Raw genomic sequence first — 19,165 nt, 5'->3', positions numbered from 1 at the left:
CTTTCTCATCCCCACCCCCACCTCCAGCTTCTCCCTTCAGTCAAGGCTGGTCCTTGGCATTTTCTGGTGTTACATTTAACTATAAGCTAACAAGAAAGAAGGTAGACTTTCCTTCCCTCCCTTCCAATTCTAGTATACTTACTAAGAGGCATGAAAATCAACGGCACCGAAATGAGCAATTCACCTTTCCGAGTTTATTTTGGGTTTCTCCTTGTGCAGATGTATCAGGCTATTCTGCCTAAGGTCACAGCGATGCGACAGATGCTCACCTGGGCTGGAGAGCGCCTCGGGCCTGAGTAGCATTCTTACGTTGGAACCATGAGCTCCTTGTCAAGTGCCAGGGACAAAGGAATGCCCTTGGGAGACTCCTGGAGAATTTGTTGGCTTCCTTCAGATGTTCGCTTTCCCACTTGTTGAACAGTGATTTGTTTCATTACTTGGGTCCCTCTACAGTGTCCTCTGCCACTCTATGGTGGGAAAGTAGATGTCTGGTCTTCTCTCCTTCCCAATGAAATTATAAACTAAAAACTTCCAGCTATGTGCAAAATATAACTTTTCCAGAATCCAAAAGAGAATCACCTGTGAAGTCAAGTTTTTACAGAGGGTTCACTGCAGAACTCACCCAATCTCCCCAGCCAGCCTTTCCAGAGCCCTTTTCACACCTCGCTTAAGGGATCCCCTCTTCTAACCTTCCTGTGCAAATACCGTTTGCCATTCAGAAAGCCCCTACACACGGGAAAAGATTCCTGGATTCATCCCTATGTGACTCATTTTGTGCACAGAAGTCCTGACGTTGGGGGGCTTGGCTGCAATGACCATTAATGTTCCAGGCTGGCAAAGTGTCCAGGATGGTAGGGCTTTGGTGCTGTCCCCCAGGGAGGGCCAGGAAGGGCGTGACCCTTTGAGCTGGAGCTTCTGCCCCTTGTGAGTTGCAGGCACACCATCTGCTCTCCTGATTGTTGCTGCTGGCTAACTGGTTAGACCACACACACGTGCACACACACCTCCAAACGACCAACACAAATGTTCAGTCTAAACCTATAATGAGGAAGGGAGTATTTTTCTAATAGTGATTAATACTTCTCAAGATGCTTCACTCTCCTTGGCCAGCAAATCACAAGATTGTGGAGAGAAGTATTTGTTTTCTTTCATTCCTCCCCCAGGCCCTGTCCTAATTGTGTCTTTTCAGACTCCCAGGAACAAGGAAAAAGACAAATGTAGGGTCATAGACCTCTTACTGTCCTCTTGCAGGAAAGGGGTAAGGTCAGAATTTCCACTGCTCCACCCACCCTTTGTCAAAGGAGGCTGAATTGAAGAAAGGTGCTGGTGAATAACATGGGGTCTACATGGTTACTGAATAAAAATCCCTGTGTTTCAACACAGAGAAAGAAGCTCCCTTACTATGGGCTCTTCCATATTCTCCAGATTATAAACTAAGTCAAGGCTATTTAATAAGCACAAACATGAATGATACTTTTTTGAAAGGGACCAACGATACCTTTTCCACTCACATATATCTCTCTGACAACGAAAAAGAATTACTGGGGCTACTTGAAGTTCTAGACTAACAGTTACTATTTTCCCTTTTATCTGTATGAGGTAGAGCTATGTTTCTCAAATACAGTGTGTGAAATCCCCTTGAGGGCTTGTTAAAATTGCTGCCCCCGAGACCATTCTATCCAGGAGGTCTGGAAGATACTCCCCACCCTGGGGGTGGGGAGGTGTAGCTTCCAAAGCAGGTAGTTAATTAAGTTCCTTCCACAGTTAACTCTAGGTGCTCTGAGCAGACAAGGGGAGCTGGAAGAACTCTAAAGAGTATGTTCATTCCTAAAGGGTTAATCTGCTTTCCAGAGGTGCCATACCTTTAACACAAAAAAAATTAAAATCTATTCTAAAGACTAACTATATAATTAGAGATAATAACAACCCCATGGGGGAAAAAAACCCACAGTGATAAAGAACAATGGAATTTGTGGATTAATTACCAATACAATGCTGAGCTTTGTGCAATTAGAGATAGATAATACAAGGACAAAAGACTGGCTCACAACACACTTCCCGGATTTCTGAAACTGAAGAAAATTTACTGCGTTTAAGGTCAAGTCCGAGATCTTGCTTATATTATTCAAAAAAGCTGGGGCGCCTGGGTGGCTCAGTGGGTTGAAGCCTCTGCCTTTGGCTTGGGTCATGATCCTGGGGTCCTGGGATGGAGCCCCATATCGGGCTCTCTGCTCAGCGGGGAGCCTGCTTCCTCTTCTCTCTACCCACTTGTAATCTCTCTCTCTCTCTGTCAAATGAATAAATAAAATCTTAAAAAAAAAAAGCATAACCATTCAGCAGGTTGTATGTGATATGACTTTGTTCTGGTACTTTTTCTTTGCATTCTATTTATAATACTCAAGAGGAATTTTTAAAAAATGAATGAACTTTAAATATTGTATGGGTACAAATGTTGATCATTCATTTATTAAGTAAAATGTTACTGAAAACTGAAAAGCAAAGACACAAAGATGACTGAGGCAAGCCCTTGTTGTCATATGGCCTACAATGTAATGGAGGAGTTAAAAAAAAAAAAAACCAAGGTTAGGTGTCAAAATGAAGACAAAGTATATGGTATATAGGTGAAGTATTCACAAGGAAGTCATCTTGAGGAGGTCGCAGGGCACCACGCCTTAACTGGACATTGAAGGCTTAATTGCCAGTTGCCAAGGGGTGAACAAGCGGAAAGAAGAAACAAAAGAACTAAAGGAACATGGAGGCATGAATTTGCATAGCAAGTAGTTCGGGTTGGCTAGGATATGGGCCATTAGGGGACACTGGCTGGAGATTAATCTAGAGAGGAGACAGGGGCCAGTTCATGCTTCAAACTTGGACTTTATCCTGAAGGCACTATGAATCCATACACTAAGGGCTTAGCAAATATACTAAAATATAATTTGCTCAGAAAGAGAAGTCTGAGGAGGCATGGAGACTGGATTGGAGGAAACATGGGGAGAGAGAGGACTCATTTGGAAGGGATAATGGGCCTGAGAGGGCATGCAGGTGGATGGTCCATACGCAGAGATGCCTAAATGTAGGGTGGGCAGTACCCAGTGGCTGGCTGGATGACAGAGGAAAGACAGATGGATGAATCGAGGATAACATCTTTACTTGTGGTGTGCAGAGTTGAGAAGATGCAGGTACCAGGAACCAAATTAGGACACATAAGCAGGAGAGTGACTATAGCTCTTGAGTTGTGTTTGGGACATACAGAGCTCAAGTTTCCTGAGGGTCACAGCAATTAAGATATTGGTAGACCACATATAAGAGTCCAAACCCAGGGGGATATGGACAGAATATAACGTTTGGGGCAAAGATACTCAAATGTATCTTTGGGGCAAAGATACTTAAAATATTAATAACCAGTAGAGACCAATGGTCAGGCATAGATACTGACCAAAGAGAATAGGTACCTGATTGACCAGAAAGAACTGCGGCAATTAACAGCTTGCATGACCTTATGTGTACACACCAACTGAACACCACCTTAGTACTGTCGGTCATCGAATTAGAAGAGCAGAAGGGAAAGCAGAAGGGAAGAGGCCACAGGACAGAACACTTAAGATGGGGTGATGAAAAGGAAAAGAACCTGGAGGAACCATCAGAAAGATAGGAAAACTAAGGTCACAGAAGACTGGGGACCAGGAAGCTTCAGCGGGGAAGGAATGACAGAATGAACTATTAGAGAGACGCCTTACCCACCTCTTCCCCAGCCAGACTGTTTGTGGTGTAGATGTCTACATGGAACAAGGGCACTGCTCAGGAACTTGCGGGGTCTCAAAGCTGAGGGATGAGGGTGACCCAGCACAAATTAGAGTCTAGGGGGAAACACTTAAGCTCTTCCAGGAGTGACCGTCCACTAACAACGGTGTCTCCAATCATGCTGAAGCTGAAACAGGGAGGGATGAGAGGGAGAGGTTGAAATGAAGCCAACCCTTTCTGAGGGTGTCTCCCACTATCACACCAAACCTCACTGAGCAGCTGACCCATCTGCCCATTTTCCTCCTCAGACAGAAAACAGACACCTATCCCACTAACCTGCCTGGGCTCACTGCAAGGCTCTCTCTGGGCTTTTGAGTTTATTCACCTCAAACCTGTAAAATCTCTTCCCTGTAATCTTTCTCCACTTCAGTCTTCTCTTCTGTGACAGCATTAAAAGCAAGTTTCCCCCACCCTCCTCAAGCCTATTTAAGCCAGCAGGAGAGCATTCTGCTCATTCTCTGAAAATTTGAAAAAAGGTGGACAGGAGTCGCAGTGAACACAGAATTGTTGGAAGGAAAAAAAAAAGTAGTATGGTACTGTGGTATTATTTGAAAGTGACGACATTTAATCTTTGATAAAACAAGAGAAAATTTAGGGTTCTAGGGCAATTGTGAAGAAGTGAAAATTCAGGGTTCTAGTGCGAATGTAAAGAATACTTTAAAAAAGATGTCGGTTTCTTTAAAGAAAGAGGGGCTGAAAAGTTCGTAATTATTGAAGATGCCATAAAGCCAATGTTAAACCAGTATTCCTAATTTTAATCTTTGCGGGAAAAATCAGGCTTTGAATCACCTATAAGCCAGATCCCACGCACCCAGCCCCTCAACGCGGGCCTGGCTAGGGGTGACCTGTCCACATGTCGAAGCTATAGCGCACCTCCAGGGCCCTGCTTCCACCGGCCTCCTGACCTTCGATGTCGTGACGAGCGAGCGCAGCCCCATCAACCTTGGGCAGAACGCCGCGTGCGGCATTCTGGCACTGTCCGGAGCATGCTCAGTCGAATCCTGACCCACTTTGCAGGTCCGAGCTCGGGGCAGGGGGTCGGAGGTGCTACTTAGTTCAGTTTGCCAAGGACGGAGGAGAGAAGGAGGAGAGAGACGGGGAGTTGCTTAAAGATGCCTCTCTCTCTCCTTGTCAGCGGTCCCTGACCCGGCGGCGGAACATGCCCAGTCTGGCACAGGAGCCACCGGGAACGTCCGTGTCGAAAGTCCACCCTTCCGCGTTTTCTCAGCAACCAAGAGAAGGGGGCGGTACTGGAGCGAAAGGGTCAGATTGGGGGCGTGGCCAAGGGGCGGCCCGAAAAGAGCCGGGGAGGAGGAGTCTGGTCCCAGTCCCAGAAATTGTCTCCCTCAAGTCTAAAAAAAAAAAAAGGGGGTGGTGGAGGTGTGCTTACAGCGCAGAATGGTGCTGCCGAAGTTCTGCGGGCGTTTTTAAAAAATCATTTTAGAATAACATATCTTACTTAAAAAGCACTGGACTGTCCGTTACAGAATACTTAGAAACAGTAAATAATCAAAAAAGAAGAAAATTAAAAATCCCGTGGAATCCCACCACTCAGAAGCCACCGGGAAACATCCTGCTGTACTTTCTCGCTGCCGCTTCTGTGTGGTCTTTGGAAGTGACAGCTCAGTCACCCGGAAAGGCCTGCGAAGCTTTTGATGGCCAGGTGGCCTCCCAGGTGGCCTCCCAGGTGGCCGTGGAGTAGGCACGTCCGGAGGCTGGACGCTCGGCTTCTCCCGTGTCCCAGGAGGGTAACCCACAACGACACTGCGACGCGACGCTCAGGAGAGTAGCGCTGGAAGCCCGGGGAGCGCCCTGCTCCCCGACAATTATCAGTCACGCTGCCCAAGCACCGCAGCGTCGGAAACGAGACCTCGGCCCCAGGAACACCCTAGGCGCGCTGGAGCGGACCCCGGGAGACTCAGGCCAGCCGCAGAGCCAGCTCCCGCAGAAGGAGGGACTCCCGGGCACGCTCAGCCCGCCCCGCAACCCCGCGGGCGGACCCCGCGGCTCTCCCAGGTCCGCCCGGCGCCGCCCGCTCCGCCCCGCGCCGGTGGCTGCTGCGAAAACCCGGCGGCGACACCCCGCGCGGCCACGCGCCTCCGCGCCGCCCTGCGAGTCGCACTGGGCATGCTCGGCACCGGCCGGCTCCGGCTGCTGTAGGTGGGGAGCTCCGCACTCCCGGCCACCCGCGGCGCAGCCCGCATCGCTGCCCGGCGCGGGCGGACACAGCTTGCCCGCAGTAGGCGCTCCCGGGCATCGGGCGCGGGGAGTGGAGCCGGCGACAGCTCGCAGACTGGCCATGGCGAGGGGCGCAAGGCGGCCACCTGAGTGGCGCGGCGGCGTCAGGTTAGCAGGGGCGCCCGGACAGCAGGGGCGGGGGGGCGAGGGTGGCAGGGAGCCCGGCACGGGGTGGGCGGCCAGGTCGCTGCGGCCGCTGGGGCCGAGGAACTTTCGGGCGCTTAGGCTGGCGGAGCCCAGGGAGGAGGCGTCGTGCAGGAGGCGCCGCGAGGTCCCAGTAGCGAGCTCCTGCGGGTCGTAGGATGCTTCGAGATCCGTGCGGGGTGGGACCCGGTGGGCGGTGGGCTGGAGACAGCCACCTCTCAGGCTAGTGCCATAATCTTTCTACGGCGAAGAGCGCGGTGTCTACCGTGTGCTGCCGAGGAGCCTCCCAAACCTCCGGGGGGCAAGGGAAGCCAAGCAGCGGCGGTGGCCTTCGCCGGACTCCAGATCGCACGGGTCACCGTGCCTCAGTTTCCCCGGGACGGGGGTAGGGTATACTGTCCCGTGGCCCGGAGGCCCCGAGTTCGGGTTCTGCACCCAGCCTGGAGAGTGCTGCGTCCTGATGCTGCAGGAGTGCGGGAAGCTGTGGGTGCAGCAAGCCGCCGCCTCGCGACTGGAGCTCTCGGAGTTTGTCGCATTTGACTCCATAGCAAGTTAACATCGCATTGCTTCATGGCGTGGAATGGGGAAACGTGCTTCATCAGCTTAAAAAAAAAAAAAGAAGTAATTGCAAAGCCGATTTATTTTAAGCTCGACTATTAACTTGTCTTTGCCTCCAAAAAAAAACCCTTGAGCTTGCAAGTTGCAAGATTTATGAACCAAGCTAGCAAAAAAAAGAAGAAGAAAAAGTATGTAGGTTCATTATCTGCTCACTGTAGAAAATAATCTATTATGGTTGAATTGTCATTGTTTTTAAGGATACTTGTTAGCAGAAAACTTTGGTTACTGTAGCAGTCTTTATTTTGTGTTAGCTTATATTAAGAACTTGGAAATCTAGCTTTGGAGAAGCTCAGTGTTTTTTGTAAAGGTTTCTCACTTTTGCTTCTAGATGAAACACATTTTTTTTTTTCAGTTGCTACTATGGTGAACATAGTAAAATTGTTCAGGATGAAATGTAAGATGGAAGAAGATTTATATTGAGAAGGGAGAATGTTGGAACGATGTGGTTTTACTGGCATTTCACTTTTACAGAAAAATGAAGTTTGTAGATCCCACTGGGGTTTCTACTGTTGGTTCTTCCTGAAACATTTAGTACCATTACCACTTTTAGGATTATTGGATTTAATCCCAGCAAGGTAAACAATCCTTATTCTAGTGGGAACCTGTTCTACCTCTCAGGCTATATCCTTAAGTCTGTTCCCGTAAGTACCACTTAGTAGGTTCAGTTGTTTTATTTATTAAGCTTATTACAAAACTTGTTTGCATTCTTGACAGACCTTAATAGACTTTGGAGGTACGTTGACTTTTCTTCGTTGGTTTGTGAATAGCCTTTAGTGTTTGTTCTGGTGAGATGGCTCCCGCTCTAATTCCAGATCCTCTGTGTGATTTCCCCAGTGAGCTTTATGCTTACCCTATACATCACCAAGATTTAAGAACAGGAAAGGCTTGAAATGTCCGGACAACAGCAATAGCAACAACCTGATTAGTATTTCTACAACTTAGGCCTGAAGTCCTCCATGTTAACCCAGTTGGTTGGTCGGTGGTGTTCATGGCCCCTAAATGTACTTCTAAATACAGTCACAGAACAGTTTAGAAGTTAGGAAAAAACACCCAACACCAGCACTGAGAAATTGCACTTCCCTTCTCTGTTAAAAATGCGCCAAGTTGAAAGTCGGCCTTGAAGCATGGCATCCATGAACAGCCGATCCGTAGAGCAAGTCTTGTGTTCTCAGGCTGTGTTCCCAAGCAGCAGGCAGTGATGTCTCCCCCTTAGCCTCGGCTTCTTCCTGACCTAGAGGAAGCAGCAAGGCTTCAGCATCCCTCTTTGTCAGTGTGAGCTTTAATACGGATCAGTAGGCCCCCTTTTGGATCTAAAAAATCTCATTTTTTTTCAAGATTAGGAAAAGCAGTGAAATTGAACAAAAGGCATGTTTAAACATTGTTTATTGCTTCAGAAATTCCGCATAGGAATGGGGTTTCCTAAACTAAAATGACCCAAACTGACAGGATTTAGATCGAAAAGGGCTTTTACTCTTGGTGATGAAGAAAAAATAGCAAAGTAGACTTTGTATTCAAATTAGGAAATAGGTGATTATTTCTTCTTTTTTGGTGCCTCTTGGGTTCTTTCAACTCAGCTGCTAGGCACATAATTTTTCGTCTTATTTCTGTATCTTCAGATTTCTGTACTGTATGGTGGTATCAGTGACATGAGATATTCACAGCAAACTATTGGCCTTTAAAAATAGATCTTCCAGCATTCACATGGCCATAATTTATTCAACCTCTCATTTGACTTGTCATTTGAATAGTTGAGTAGATAAGGCTATTTAAATTTTGTTTAATTTTGGACTTTTTGTTCTATTTTTTTAAATGAATAACTTCTAGATACTGAAATACCAGATAAATATTGTGGCAAAGTGTCTTTTAACCTCCAACGTAGTACAGTCAGATGTGTTAGATGGGCATCATCTTTGGGAATTCAGAAATCATTCAGAGAGTATCACTTCCCTCACCTAAACAGAGCACTTGGGGTGCCGCTTGCCCTTTTCCAGCCACGCCCAGGAGGACACTTAAAACTGAAATGTTTTGATCCATGGGGACTTACATTAAAGTTAGAAATGTCTTAAAGAAAAGAAAAAGAAAATCTCCTTAGATGTGAAGGGTTTAAGTTTGCGATAATACCTCCCTGGAATGGTTAAAGAATTCAGGAGTTTGACTGATAATGTGTTAAGACCCAGTTAAGAGCTGTTGGAACTAGTTTCTAAGCTATACTCAAAACAGAAGCCCTTTGAATTTACTATGTTGCCTCTGCCTCTACCTGAGGTCTTCACTTATTAAAATAATCACCTTCATTTTTCTTCCCCACAGTGTTTAATAGTTAGGCCCCAGGGGCTGCAGAAATGATTAAGACTTAGTGACTCAGAATCTAGTCAGACAGACATACTTGAGGACAAGTAAACTATAGTGCAAGGTATGTGCTCCAGGAGAGGTATTTGTACATGGGACTAAGGAGACAAGTGAAATGAGCCTCTTGGGTTGGAGGAAGAGGGGGGCCCCGTGAAAACGGTGGTATTTCCATAGGATCTTAAGGATTGCCTAAGGAATTTGGGTAGAAGTCTTCTAACTGTCCAGGCAGAAGGAACACTACTATGGTAGTTAGAATAATGCCCCCCCCCCCCGATGTCCACTCTGCGACCTTGCAGATGTGATTAAGTTGAAGATTTGGAAATGGAGAGATTATCTGGATCATTCCATGGGCCGAGTGTAATCATGAGAGTCTGGATAGGTGAAACAGGAAAGCCGAAGTCAGTGTCAGAGTGAGGCCATGTGAAATAGATTTTGACTGGCCATTGCTGACTTTGAAGATGGGAGGGGGCCACGACTCAAGAATGTAGGCAGCCTCTAGAAGCTGGTAAAGGCAGGGAGACATGCTGTTCTGGAGCATCCGGAAGGAACATAGCACTGCCAGTTCTCGATTAGCCTGGTGAGATCCCCTTTGAACTTTTAACCCACATAACTGAAAGATGATACATTTGTATGTTGAAGTCACTAAGTTTACGACTTAGTGTCATAGAAAGGAGCAATAGAAAGCTAATACAACCATTATGCAAAGAAAGACTTGGTGTCATGGAATATGGAGCAGAGGCAGGAGAAGGGGAATGCAATGGTCCTTCATTGTGGTGATGCCATGCAAAGAAGTTTGGATTTTATCTTGTCACATGTAGAGAAGCAGTGGGAAACCAGCTAAGCATTTTTAAACAGGAACATGGGAGGAACAGACTGCTGCCAGACTTATCTTCCTAAAAAAGCAATATATGGCTAAACTCCAAGTTTCATACAGCTTTTTGACAAAGGGTGTCCAGCCAGAAGTGGTCAGTGACAGAAATCTAGAACCCGCATGATATATAATTCAGTTCTCCGAATTGATCTGAAATGGCATTTATATACATCTGTGAAATTAATAGCTTAAGAGACTCTTTTTCCCAATTTGTAGAAGAAGGTCATAGAAAATAAAGCAGAAGGGCCAAGTCACATTTTGATTCCTTTGTTTCTGCCCATTGTCCTCTTAGCACACAGCTGCTCTGCTGACTGTATACCGCGCAGACATAAGCAAGGAGCTGTGAGAGCTCAAATCTAGTGAGCTTTCTCTAGTGCAATTCACTTGAGATGATGTAATGTCACCTGGGCCAGCTCTGACCGGTAGCTTGTGGGGTGTTTGTGGGCTTGTACAGGCTCAGCTAGGAAATGGCCAGAATCAATTAGCAGTCTTCACTATAGGCTCCATATTTGCCAGGGTATGGATGAAAGCTATGATTCTAGATGACCTAACTTCTGTAAGAAATTCAGTCATTCTTTCCAAACATATTTGTTGACTCTTCAATATAAGGGCTTAATTTCTGTCCTAGAAAAACTTGTAGTTGGTCGAGTTGCCATCTCTGTGTCTGGAAAACCTCACCTGAAGAAATCTACCTTAGTGTTACAAGAGTGGCTCTGAACTGAAGCTAAACTATATGTTAGAAAAAATTGGTAAGAGAAAAAAACACTTTTCTGACAGCATGGTAAAGGAAGACTTGGGTTGGCAAAATCTGAAACTGGAAACAGACTTGACTGAGAATCATCTTAATAAAAACAAAACGGTGTATCTATATTGTCTCGCTCCCATCTGTAAACTTTATAAGATTTTTACCTAAATGTCCTTATAAAAGGATGGAATCATCATTGTTCACCACTGAAGGACTAGCTCAGTGCACACCATTTCTCTTTCTTGAATCTCCTCTGCCTTGGTCTACTGGGATATGTGCCCCCTAGTTCTCTCCATGCTTATTTTATTTTATTTTTAATTTTTTTATTGCTCTTTCTCAGAGAGAGGGTTTCTCTCTCTTTTCTCAGAGTTCTAACCTTGGTCTTCTCATCCTGTGGTCTACTGTGTTCTTTCTGGGCAATTTCTTTTTCCTCATGACTGTATTACTAGCCCGTACACCAGTGTCTCCAAAGCTGTATCTTCAGATAAGTTTCTCTCATCCATTCATTAATTAACTCGTTGATCCATTCAGCAGATATTGATGATCTCAGAGCGTCATGGTGGGGCAGATGTGCACAAAGATAATGGCAGGAGGAAAAATGAAGGTATGGATAAAGAACAGCGAGAGGGGCGCCTGGGTGGCTCAGTGGGTTAAGCCGCTGTTTTCGGCTCAGTTCATGATCTCAGGGTCCTGGGATCGAGTCTCACATCGGGCTCTCTGCTCAGCAGGGAGCCTGCTTCCCTCTCTCTCTCTGCCTGCCTCTCTGTCTACTTGTGATCTCTGTCTGTCAAATAAATAAATAAAATTAAAAAAAAAAAAAAAAAAAAGAACAGCGAGAGGAGGAGAGTCCAGGGCTACCTGGGGGAATCCTGGAGGGCTTTTGAACCAAGACTTAAAAGCCAAGTAGTGGTTTGCCAGATGTGTAAGGAAATGAAGGGCAGCATGGCCAGCTGGACACATCCGAGGAAGTCAGGAAAGAAGAGAGGCCAGGGAAGTTCCAGAGATGAGAATAAAGAGATCAGTAGGAGTCAGAGCATGAAGATCAGGTATGTCCTGCCAAGGACTTTAGCTTTATACTACTGACAAAGATGTGGAATAGGTGCGAAGTCAGATCTTTCGGAGTCCGCTGACTTTGGCAACAGCCTGGTCTGTGGATTGGAGACAGGCAAGACTAGGGGCTGGGCAGTGAGGAAGGAGTCTAGTAGAGGGGTGCCCATTAGAGACGATGAGCACATAAAGCTGGGCCCAACAAGAGACGTGTGGCCGTGTGGCCAGGGAAGCAAAGGAGGAGACGTTGGAAGTGACTCGCATGTAATCGGATTTTGTGTGTCAGGGGAAGAGAAGGAAGGTGCCCTCTCTCTAGGATTCTGCAGAGCACAAAACTTTTCAGGATCAGAGACACTGACTTCCACTGCAGATGCTTAACCAGAGGGACCTAAAGCAGCAGAGGAGCAGGAAGCCCAAACTCAGAGCTGTGTGTGGAGGAGAAAATCAGAATTTCCTTGCTGGGCACATACTTTGTAAGGGAAACATGGAAGAAAGAAAAAAGGAATTGATCTCTGATAGTTCTTCAGCTTCTGGGCAGAAGTATTTGGGGATGCTAGTGAGGCTGAAATGATACTGACATGGGGTAGACTTCCCTGATTCTGCATTGGAAGATAACTGTCTTAGAGGCTGGGCTGAAGTTGACTCTTTGTAATCCGTGGAAAAGAGGAAGTTTGCTGAGCAGATATTTAAATATAATTCAAAATCTTTCCTTCTGTTGAGGATTAGAGTTAGCTGATGGTGCCAGGAAGGCTGTACTCCTTAAGGAAATAAATGGGTTGGAATAAAGTGCTCCAGAATTACTCATTGACAAGTCCCACCCAGTTTAGCCCTGGAGAGCCCTGGCTGGGGCTAATTCACTTCATTTTCATCGGTTTATTAAAGTGGTACCTCCTAGACAAGAGGGAATGCATCTGTTCCAGGGTCTCTATCTTTCTGTACTCTTTTGGAAATAGCAAGAACTCTGTATTTGTGAAAGTGGGAACTATTCCAAGCTGGCCAGTTAATTCCTTTCTTCCCAGTGGCCAAGCTCTCCTGTAAGGAAATAAGTGGATGTATGTGTAGGCATTATGTTTTCTTAAAGATATAAAACCCACTTTCCTTGGTCTTCAGCAGGGGGAGGTATTTGAGTAAAGACTGCATTAGTATTTGGCTCCAAGCTTCATCCAGGACTTTGTTCTGGGCCTTTACACCCCAGGATAGCCACGGGATGGTTTGAACATCTAGTAACCCCTGAGATACCTTGCTCCTCAGCTGCTAGTGTGAACTTCACTTTGTAAATTTCTGCTTCGTTACCAAAGACAGGTGCTGGGCTGCATTGTCCTTAGTAATCACACCTGGGCTTCTGCCCGGGCCTTCTCCCCACCCACCTTTGTGCCATTCCTGTTGTCAGTCCCAAGCTGGAGGGAAGGTTTTATTCCTTCAGGGTTTCAACAACGCAAGATTATCTGGCATCTGAGTGAGTCTTGCTCATTAGACTTCCCAAAGGTAACTTGGTTTTTTCCATCTTAAGACACTTTTGAGGAATTTGAAATAATTTCTAGAAAATAGTTGCATATCACCAGTACTTTGCTTCACCGAGGGCAGAGCATTTATTCCTGTGCAGCTGGACCCAGGACATACAGTGGACTTTTGCTTCCCTCCTGCCTTCCCTAGGGCATCTCATCTCAACCTCTGTGCTATGGCTGTCTCCCCTTCTTTAACTGGTGTGTTAGTTTTACATTCTAAGTGATGGATCATCCATCCCAGAATCCTCTTTATCATTTCTCCTAAGTAACCCTTAAGCCCCCTTATTAATTAGAATCGCTGGAGGAATACTCTGATATCCCAGAGTTCTTGAGATGAGGATGCACATCAGACCCATTGCACGAGCCTCGCAAAAACCTACTCTAACTTTAGGTTAGATTTTTAGATTAGATTTTTATTTTTATTTTTTTTTATTTTTTATTATTTTTTAAGATTTAAAAAAAAGATTTTATTTATTTATTTGACAGAGATCACAAGTAGGGAGAGAGACAGGCAGAGAGAGGGGGGAAGCAGGCTCCCTGCTCAGCAGAGATCCAACGTGGGGCTCTATCCCAGGACCCCGGGATCATGACCTGAGCTGAAGGCAGAGGCTTTAATCCACTGAGCCACCCAGGTGCCCCTAGATTTTTATTTTTAAGTGGCATGCCGGTTTATTTCTATTTCTAGTTGTCTAAACTAAGCCATTATTCCTGCTGAGAAAATTATTCTGTCTCCTTTATTCATCCTTCAGGATTTGACCAACCCCAGGGAACATTCTGTGACCTTTCCATCTGGCCCTCCTCTGAATTTCTGTGGTATTTGCCCAGTTTAGTGCTTGCTTATATATTGCTTGGTATGTGGTTATCACCAAGATTCCAGACACCATTAGAGTAAAGAACTGATTTCACAATTTCTTTTTTTTCAGCTCACAACAGTTGGTACTAAACATAATAGTGGCCTCATAAGTACTTTGAGTTCCGCTTTACTGATATAACTGGCTCCTGGATTTTTATCACTTAGCTGAATTTGACTGCACAGGTGAGACATCATTAAGAACATCTGGCAAGTGTGCGTAGGGCCTGTTCCCATCAATGCTGAGAGAGTAGCAAAGCTTCCTTTAAAATTCTGGGTGGCAATCACTGAATCCATGTTTTCAACTTTCTTCTGGTTTTTTGTTTAGTTAAGGTAATTTTCCATATTGTCGCACTGAAAAAACACTTAATTTGGGGGAAAGGTTGATCTTAGGGTATGTGCTAAAGTCAAGCTAGAAGATTATAATTAAGATTTGCTTTCAACCAAATTTTGAAAGATAATTGATTTTATGTCCAAATTTTTAAAATAATTTTTTTTTAAAGATTTTATTTATTTATTCATTTGTCAGAGAGAGAGAGAGCGCGCGAGCGAGAGCGAGCACAGGCAGACAGAGTGGAAGGCAGAGTCAGAGGGAGAAGCAGGCTCCCTGCGGAGCAAGGAGCCCGATATGGGACTCGATCCCAGGACGCTGGGATCATGACCTGAGGTGAAGGCAGCTGCTTAACCAACTGAGCCACCCAGGCGTCCCTTAAAATAATTTTAAAAATAATAACAATATTTCAAAATAAACAATTTCAAATAACCATTCTGACAGCTTTGGGTGCTCATGACATTCAGAGAGTTTGGCCAAGCTCTGGTATTCACTTGGTGATCACTGTGCATGACTTAGCCCAGGAGTGAGTGTAGATGAGATTCTGTGAGGGGCTTCTCCTCTAGGGCTGGCGGCTGGGTCTCTGCTGCTTTCACTGTCAGTGTTGACAGAAAGAACCACAAGGGCCTGCCTGTGTCCTAGGGTAGTTTGAGACTCCAGCGGGGTACCATCCATGGGAGTGTTTTATAAACCATAAGTGCTAGGTAACCATAAGGGCCATTGTTATTGAGCTCTTAATAACAAGTCAGGTAGGGTTTGAGTTACAGGATCTCTTCTGATCTGCTTTCCACTAAGATCCAGGTCCTAGCGTCTATGAAAAACACTCGGCATATGGGATTCAGATAAATATGCATTATGTAATTCCACTTTGTGATAATAAGCTGGTAAAGAAAGAAGGAGGAAGAGCTTTTCTAACTACCCTCTTCAGTTATCGAGCATATTTTTACAAATAGATGAAACTTGACTCTGCTGAAAGAAGAAACCCTGGGTAATCCACTTCCTGCCGTGAATTTGAATGGCCTTAATCAAACAAGCAGAAAGATAAGGAGTTTAAGGGACCGGTTTCAACATTTGATGTATAAATTAAGTAGGCGGTTGCTTTTCTTCTCAACAATAAAAGGAATGTATATTTCAGGCATAGGAAATAGTCCCCAGATACATTCTTTGTGGTGGACAGCCGCCCCAAGTCCTCTGACAGACCCACTCCCTCAGCCTCTGCTCCCGGGCCCGTTGGGAGCCCTCAGCCTCTCAGGGCTCTCTCTAAGGAAAGATGTGTTTCTGAAGACTGACCTTTAAAGAAATCTTGGTTTATATTTTAAGGTTAGTTTCATGGTAAGGACTAGACCCAGTTACCTAGGATTTCTAAGAAATGGGTAGAATTTGCAGAAAATGTAGGGCAAATGTCAATGCCTTGTGAGTTAGTAACATGTCCAACTGAGAGGAGATAGAACCAGTATAAATTCACTCAGCAGATACCCAAGCCCTTGCAATAAGCACAGCGAGTTTCTACACACGGGGATACGACAGCGAACAATGTCAGCAGCAGAAGTCCGTCCATCCAGGAGCTCACATCTTAGTAGGGACAGGGTAGTTCACAGTATGAAGGAAAAGGCAGGGTAAAGGGGACAAGGACTGTTAGGGGTTGGAACACACAATTTTTTGTAAGATGACCAGGGAGGGCCTTGCTGATGAGGTGACATATGAGAAAGGAAATGTAGGAAGTGAGCCTGCAGGCATCCTGGGGACTGACTTCAGACGGAAGGAATAGTAAGTGCCAGGGTTCCAGTGTATCTGGCACATTCCAGGATTAGCAGGGCCCCGTGTGGTTGGCAGGGAGCGAGGGAAGGGTAGAGAGGTCAGGAATGAAGATTGAGAGGCTGCTGGGGGCCAAATATCGTAGGGCCGTGGGCAGGCCTTCTCTGGCCTTTACTCTTGAAAGAAGAACCCCTGGAAATGTACATTGTAATAATTTAAAGTGTTTGTGTTTTATTTTCATTTTCTTTGAAGCTTTCCCATGCATACACTGTTACTAGTCATTAAAAAAGGAAAAAAAAAAAGTAACGAATGCTTGGTTCCTAGGACAGTCGGTAAATACTTCAACACCAACCATATTTTGTCAGTGGAATTTCGTGATAAAAATTATACCCCCAAATGGCCAGAGCAGACCCCAGACCTCTCTGTAGTGAAATGACGATCTTAAGCCCCCAGCGGGGGACTGTGGTTCGCCTTGACCAGCCCCTCAGTGGTAACGCCTTGCAGGAATCTGAGCTCATTCACCTCAGCAGTGTTGTGAGAGTGTCTGGAGGGTGTGGATGGAGGGTCCAAAGACCTTGGGAGCTTGAGTAGGTTCTCTTTAGGATGTCAATAATACTGAAGAGGTTTCCTTCCCTACAGAGAACGAGTTACCATGTGCTGTGTGATGCACAGGCTGGTTCCCGGGTCATCACCAAGTCACGAATGGCTTGGCAACCACAGTTCTTGGCCCTAATTGAATTTCTGGCAATAGGATTTTCATTGTACATAAAGAACTCCCTCCTCTTTCCCTCTTCTTATTTAGCACTCACCATCCCATCCCTTGGCCAGCCCCAGCCACACTCCTGGTGGTCACAGAATGGTAGATAAGAAGGGGCCCAAGAGATGGGTCTGTAGCTCAGAGGGATCAGCTGATTCCTAGAGGTCATCTACTAAGTAGGAAATGGCAAAACTGAGGAAAGGAGTTTGTAGGTTTTAATCCTAAAATGCTAAACTGGTACCCTTTTCCCAGCTCACCCCAAAATTTCTGTCCTTGACTTTAACCTCAGGGCCCATCCCATTTCTTATCCTAGGAACCTAATTCCAACGTTTTGCTATATTATGATCTCAGTTTTCTGGCTACAGGGAGTCCTGTACCAAGTTCCTTTTCACACTGGCTATCCCTTGGAACACTGGATGTAGTCCTTTTAGACAGTACTCTGTGTCTTGTTTGGGTTCTATTACTACTGTCCTTCATACTCATGATCAATGAAATACCTTTATCACGGGCTGTCCTGGGGTGCTTGGGTGGCTCAGTGGGTTAAAGCCTCTGTCTTTGGCTCAGGTCATGATCCCAGGGTCCTGGGATTGAGCCCCATATCGGGCTCTCTGCTCAGCAGGGAGCCTGCTCCCCCCTCCCCCCGCCCCAGGCCTGCCTCTCTACCTGCTTGTCATCTCTGTCAAATAAATAAATAAAATCTTTAAAAAAAAGAATTTATCATGGGCTGTCCTAGCACTAAACAGTCAACCCCCCTCATAATATCATGTCAATGGAAAACCGTCCACAAGTGCATTACATCTGGCGGGTTGGGAAGCCGTCTGTATTCAGTCAGATGGGGAAACTGAAAAAGGTACTTTTACTATGAAGGCCTGAGGAGTTTACAAAGTATACCAGATCCATAAGAAAATGTAATTGTTGGCAATTGCCTCAGGCTATATATTCTATTTAGGAAAGCAAGTTAAGAATACTGCTTCTGATTTATAGAGCAGTCTCCTGTGCTGCACGGCGGACATGCTCTTCCTCCTCTGTCTGGGCAGAGAGCTGGCCAGCCTGGATCTGCCAGCAGGCAGCTAGGGGTCAGCACCTCAATAAAACATCTCCCTGATACCGTGGGATCTTCTGGCCATTCTTCTAGGCTGGAGAAGAGTTCTTGCTCATTGATGTGTTCAGCCTTCCAGATGCCCATCAGCCCTGCCTGACTTCACTCTGGATACAGGGGCTTTTATACAGAGCATATCCAGAACTTCTGAGGAAACGGGCTTGAGCGGAAATGAAAAAAAGAACTGAAAGTTGGCAGAAGTCGTGTGATAGATTAGCAGGTGACATAAATAATGGTACTAGAAAGAAAATGTAAATCTCCCTATGCACCCACTCCGAGTGAGTAGGGAAAATATTTTGAAAGGACACAATTATTTTTTAAAGGGAGAAGACACCAGAAAAAATATCTTGTAATAGGGACAGGAAGAGAAAGACAAACAGAGGTGCTTCTGGACAGGCTTTAGGTTTTATAGGTGTAGAGAATCTGATACACAGTGGTGTCAGAGATTCAAGAAGAACACTGCCACAGCATCGTAACCCCTTTATCTACACTGTAACGTGTTTTGGGTGTTGAGCTGGGACCATCCACTAGTGCATCTATCCCATTTGTATTCATTTCCCAGGTTTGGTTTATTCCCTTGACCATCAAATTCCGGAGGAAGCAGCCCTCGGATCTGTTAAGGATTTGCATTAATGGGGCCCGGAACTATTTTAGCCTCTTTATTTAGAATGAGAATTCGAAGACGCTGAATACACACGGAAACATCAGTAAACTCTTCCACGGATAGACCCAAGATTAGAACAGCTGTCAACGCATGTTTCAGCTGCTGGGACAACTCAGAAATGGCCTTTGTGGAACCAAGAGATTGTAACGTAATTCAGGCCCACTCTAGGTTTGAGCTTTTTTAATCCTACTTCCAAGCCACTAAACTGTGTGATGCTGGGAAACTGCTCATCTTCTGTGGGCCTCCCGTTCTCATCTTGCATAAAGGAAAACCTTTATGAAAACCCATGTGAGTTTTTCCAGATCGAATATTCTAGTTAGGTGAACAGATAATGTATGATAGACCTGTTTTTATCTTGCCTAATGATAATTGTACCTGCAGAGGGAAACCTTTA

The 19,165-nt window shown here is 45.5% G+C and overlaps 1 protein-coding gene across 1 annotated transcript in view; it reads left to right on the top strand.

Annotated features, from left to right (window-relative positions):
* Positions 1-5,956: 5,956 nt before the first annotated feature.
* Positions 5,957-19,165, top strand: part of MFAP3L (microfibril associated protein 3 like) — a 40,126-nt gene continuing 26,917 nt past the window's right edge. Inside the window, exon 1 of the mRNA XM_044224843.1 lies at positions 5,957-6,147. The gene's annotated coding sequence lies outside the window, so the exon portion shown is untranslated. The remainder of the gene's footprint in view (positions 6,148-19,165) is intronic.

Source organism: Neovison vison, chromosome 11 (assembly GCF_020171115.1).
Source record: "Neovison vison isolate M4711 chromosome 11, ASM_NN_V1, whole genome shotgun sequence".
In the NCBI taxonomy this organism is placed as follows: domain Eukaryota; kingdom Metazoa; phylum Chordata; class Mammalia; order Carnivora; family Mustelidae; genus Neogale; species Neogale vison.
This window is presented reverse-complemented; position numbering and strand designations above follow the sequence as displayed.